Genomic DNA, 6,058 nt, shown 5'->3' with positions numbered 1-6,058 from the left:
AAATTTATATTTCATTCAAAAATAAAAACATTATCGTTTTCTTAAAACCATATAAAATCGTACTATATCGATAAAGACAAAATAAAAACTAAACATTAAAATCGAGATTTATCTTGCTGCATTGCGCAAACACCCTTCTAATATAATGAATATGATGTAAGTAACATGATTTAAATATGCATTGTAACAAAATAACCGTAAAAATACAATTAATTTTTTTTATTTTATGGTTAATGTAATCTTTGACAAATTATTAACTGGTTTATGAAAAGCTACATTTGATAGTTTATTGTGGGGTTTTCGTCTTTTTTATAAAATGAAGATAGTCTAAGGGGTCGTTTGCTTTCAGATCATTTAACTTACCGGATGAATATGGCAAGGTCGATAATCTTACCCAGTAAAAGCGATGATAAGGATGAAGAGTCTTACCCGATAAGTGAATGTGATAACTCTTACCCAGTAAACACTTACCAGGTAAATTGTTGTATACGGTACCGTGTTGATGGACTACAGTCTTACCCGATAAAGTATATTAGAGTGTTGATTTTTAGCTTGTAAGCGTTTGGGTAAATGACCCTTAAGTAATCGTTACTTGTTTGTTGAACAAAGGATAAGATTTTATAACTATCAATAACTACTATACAAGTCAAAGACCTTCCAGCCTAGTGATAAAGGCTTGGGCATGGCATAGTCATGAACCCGAGTTCGAGACCTGGGAGGGGAGTGTTGGCGACATTTAAGTGGGGCCATGTTTAGCCTCCAAATTTGCCGGGGATTAGTCGGGCTTTGGCCCGGATACCCTTTTAAAAAAAAAAACTACTATACAATATCTAATAATAGCTAGAGTTGGCAGACATGGTCGCTCTAATTTTTTTGAAGGTCCTGTTACATTTGTAATAAAACTGTATATGAACTTGAATTTGAGTAAGAAATAAAACAAAATATAAAAGTTCATATTAAAACAACAAAATTGTCTAAAATGACAAAGTTAATATACAACTTTTAATTAAAAAATTTCTAAGATTATTCAAACCTATAACTTTTCAATGTATTCATCATAAATAAGGGACCGTTTACCAAACGCTTACCCGGTTAAGCGTTTACCAAGTAACATTAACTCACCGGATGAATATAGTAAGAACTAAGGATCTTACCCGGTAAGAGCGAAACAAGGACCAAGAGCCTTACCCGGTAAGTGAGGGCGATGACTCTTACCACGGTAAATGTTTACCGGGTTAATTGTTGCATACGATGTTGTTTTGGTGAACTAAAATCTTACTCGGTAAGTATACATAATAGTGTTAAAATTTACCCGTAAACACGTATCGGGTAAGTGTTTGATAAATGGGCCCTAACTTTTTCCAATAAGCCGGTAAATTAAAAGATTACCATACACGACTTTACTAACTATTGTTTACCCAAGGTTATCAAGAAACCTTAGCTCGATTATAAGGTCGAATTCTCTCCCAACTGTCAATTTTTTAACGTGTTTTCAAATGGGTATAATGCTATGAACAATGACGACTAATACCACAATGAACACTGTCAAATAAATTGTAAATAAGGTTGCTCGTTGAACAAGTAAAAAACAAACAGAAAACAATAACGAGAAAGATTAGTAAATAGGGTCGTATTTGGTGTTTCAATCATAAAATTAGCTTTTAGGAAAATAAAAATAAATGAGACTCGTCGATTAGGAGAGTTCAATTGTCAAATAAAAACCTAAGGAGTCGAATTGCAAATTTGCAACCGTAACCTGGAATCGATAAATCGTTAAATCTAACAGAACATGGACAAAATTATTAAAACCTTATAATTGCCTAAATGGCTTTAAAAAGGGGAGAAAAATGAAAAGATTAAACTAAAAGTATATATATATATATATATATATATAATGTATAGGTAAAATATGTAATGGATAATTATTTAGTGAAGTTGAATTTTGATTACATGTAAAAAGAATGCGGATAGAGATAGATATAGCAGAGTTAGATTAGAAGTAAATATCTCGTAGTTATATACTTGTAACTCATCCTTATAAAAAGAATTTATGATTGATGAGATATTATATATTTCTTCTCTCTATTCTATTGTTGTTCTTTTTCCATTATTCTATAACACATTATCAGCATGAACGTTAATTGCTTACTTGAATCGTGGTTATCATGATGTCCCATCACTATTAGTTCATCGCCCGTTATCACGTTCGTCACAAATTTTTGTAAAGTAGAAAATGTAAAAAATTAAAAAGACCCCAAATTTAACATAATTAGGGGATTTTTGGTAGCCTCTTAATGATCTCATTAAGACATAGGGGTTGTTTGTTTACCTCTTGATGATGTCATTAAGAGGTAATATCTGATTCACTCAGAGAAGAATCTTGTTTGGCAAAAAAAAAAAAGCTCTGGTTATTCTAAATACCTCTGAACAATTATTCATCTAGGCCCCGCCCAAACCATTCAGAGGCCGCTCTTTTCCTTAATTTCCCTTCAATCCACCACTCAGGACTCCTCTCACGATGTCGTTGCTCTCGATTGCACCACTGTAACGGACGACCATATCATCACTTCTTTATTCTATCAGTGTTTCCTATATGTTCAATAACATTTGTTCTCTATAAATGTTGTCTGACCTAATAAGTTTGTGATACAAGTGTTGCGAAGTTGGGTCTTCTTCCTAAACGAACACGATTTCATTTTCTTTTTACCTGTTGAATATTCTAATTTCATGTGCAATACTCTTTTTTAAATGTGAATTTCAGGTGATAGGTGAATTCTTTTGTTTTCTGGAATTCAAGTTTTGTGAATGTGATGATACTATATGGGATCACTAGCTAAATTGTTTTCTTGATGCTTATATTTTATTTACTATTTGATATTTAATCTATTTTAATTGATTGTACGCTTGTTGGTAGTAGTTTTTTCTTCTTAGTATGGAATGCATATAGATTTGCTTCGATAATGGATTCTTGATGCTTATATTATATTTACCTTTTTCATATATCATTAGTTGATTATTGATAACTCTCATTTTGTATGAGTTATTTGTTATTTAATACCCCTATTTTATTGTGTCTTTGGTACCCATTTTGCTCCTATCTTGTATTTTTGGTCCAAAATATGTTAAGAGGTGATGAAAGGTCAAAAATTTAATTATTTTCTAAAAAAACCCATTACTGTTGGTAAAATGCCCACTTTCTGTTCACAATCATCTTATGGCAGATTTGCATCTAGTTGGATTTGAACAAAATTCAGATATTCATTCCCTTGGATATTAATGAGATTTAATTATGAGTTCAAATCTAAACATTTAGTTGCTTGGAAGAATAGACCTGGTTGAAGTGATGAAAAGACAAAGAAAGTACTCATATTTTGATTGAAAAGCCTTCTTTTCATAATTTATTGGATTACTTTTACCTTTTACAACCTTTCAAGATGAAGCGATAAGGCCAGAGATAAAGTAGACTTGTGGTGATGGGTGGTCCTTACCCTTTGGACAATGCAGATTTTTATCCATTGGACAAAGAGTTTGTCCTTTCCTCACTTTTCCCTATATATTTTGAAGACTTTCTCTCATTTGTAATAACTCCCATTCCACCAGAAAATTAGCTAAGCAACCGTGGAGCATTCTCTCAAGCTTTGTAGCAGTAGAACTAGTTTAATTTCTGTTTGTAATTTAAATTTCGTAGTTAGTCTTCTATTCTCGCCACTGTGTATTGTGTGCCCTTTGTGGGCAACAGTAAGTATTTATTTTCAGTTCAAGTATTTCTTATGCATTTCTCTTCTTCTGTTTCCCTTATGTTTTGTAATTTTATTATGAGCTAAGCACCCCTTTGGGTGTGGGTGTGAGTCAAGCTTAAGGATTTAAGGGCACACTTGGGTGTTGCCATTTTTATTGATTCTTAAGCTTGGTCATTTAAGACGAGACGTAAACTCAACGCAGATAAGTTGATCACTTTGAAGTGTTAATATTAGATCCTTGATCCAGAGATGGGCGGATCTGAAATACGGCTTAGATGATGCACAAAGATTTGAGAGAGTCTTTGATAATCACGCAGAGATGCGAGTTTTGCATGTTTTTAGCTTTTGTTCAGATATTAGTCGAGTTTATACTACAATACGTTGTGAGTATAAATCTTCAGGCTAGTGGAACCAGATATCTTTTTATCTAGTAGCTAATTCGGCAAGTTTAAGATTGATAAAACTGGACGGTTTGTGGGCACAGTATATAAGAATTCACTTTCGAGAGATAGGAGTTCTCATAGAAATCCCATGAGTTTCTGACCAAACTGTTCCTGCAATATTCTTAAGCAAAGCTTACACCCATACCCATTTTTTAATATTAAAGGTTTATTTCGTATTTTAACGCTTTGCACCAATCAAAACTCAATTATTTTCTCAACTCGAAGCATTGTTCAAGAAGTTCATGAAGGTCTCTGATTCTCAGTAAGTCCGGTCCCTGTGGAAACGATCTTGGTACTATACCACTCTATTACTTGAAGCGATCATAGTGTCGGCGTGCACTTGCACCGCCACTTTGGGAACTTTGTGCCCACTGTGTGCACACTTACGATTCAGCCACACCAATTATGAAATCATGTATTTTTGTAAATATATTTTTGCTAATGTATTTTTGCAAGTAGTAGTGGTTTGATGTAAGTTATACTTTGCACACCGTATTTGTTAACATTTATATTGATTATTTAGTGGAAAAAACACTAAACAGCTCACTGGGGGTAAATTGGTCATTTTAACCAGTTCTGTCCAGTCCTGTCATGTCTTACCAAACGCTGAACAGCTGTCCTGTTTTGTCATGTCCTGTCCAGTTTTATCCTGTCCTGCCAAACGCACCCTAAACAACAAAATGATTATCTTATTAGATGTGTTATGCATCTCCTACATACCTAACAACATCATCTTCTTTTTCAGGTCCTTACCACAAAATTTGGATGCTTGTAGGCTTGGTTTATTTGTAAGTGGCATCAATGATTTGGTTTTGCATGTTGATGAAAACAACTAGTAGCTACAAAATTTTTGGCATAGGTAAAGAGCAATGCTTGTGACATGCTCAAATGCATGTATAAGAACAACCAAGGCTCATGAATTTTTATATGTTTTGTCCACATGAATTGTACAATGATATAATTTTTAAGTTTCTGTAATTAATATTTGTAAAGTTATATATGCAAGGTGGTTGTTTAAATTATAACACTTAACAAACAGTTATATTTCAACAATAAATCATAAACATGGTTAAAATGGTAATTTTCTAACATTTAGATAGTCCATTCAGAACGTTTACTAAACAATCATTTTTATCATGTATTAAATCATACAGATTATCTTAGTCATTCTGACAATTTAACAAGTTTGGTTCGCAGAATGGAATTCGATGGAATTGGAATTTATCAAAAGAATTTGATTTTAAAGGAATTGGAATGGAATTTGATGGAATTTGACCACCCCTTTTGATTGCGTTTGGTTGGATGGAATTGAAATCTTTTTGTTTGGTTTACGGAATTCAACTTTGGAATTGGAATTAAATATCAACAAATGACCTATTATGATTTTTCTGTCATCTTTCTTTAAAATTAAAATTACCATTCTATATGTTAAATTATTTAAATTAAATATAATTTATTACATAAAATCAACGCAAAATTGTGCAAACTAAATAACCATAAACCAAATTACATTACTAGCATTCGATAAAATCTGAAACTGTTCACTACAAATTACTAAGATATCAAAAAATGTGGGAATGTCGTGTTTTTTCCATTTTTCCGCCTTTTTACGTGCCTATTTCATGCCACAAAAATTAATTAGCAAGATATCAAAAAATAATTACAAATATAGCTTGAAAAATAAAATGGGTACCTTCAGGTAGAGATGGCCAAATGGGCCCGGCCCGGCCCGTAACCGACGGAGGACCGGGACCGGGACCGGAGAGGGACCGGGACCGACCGGGACCGGTAGGGACCGACCGGGACCGGTAGGGACCGGTTGAGGGACCGCCGGTTATGAACCGGTTAGGGTTTTTGACGTTTTTTGGGACCGGG

The sequence above is a fragment of the Cynara cardunculus genome, unplaced genomic scaffold (assembly GCF_001531365.2).
Source record: "Cynara cardunculus var. scolymus isolate 2C unplaced genomic scaffold, CcrdV1 Un_Scaffold_763, whole genome shotgun sequence".
NCBI classification, from domain to species: domain Eukaryota; kingdom Viridiplantae; phylum Streptophyta; class Magnoliopsida; order Asterales; family Asteraceae; genus Cynara; species Cynara cardunculus.
The sequence above is the reverse complement of the archived record's forward strand: the minus strand, read 5'-3'. Positions refer to the sequence as shown.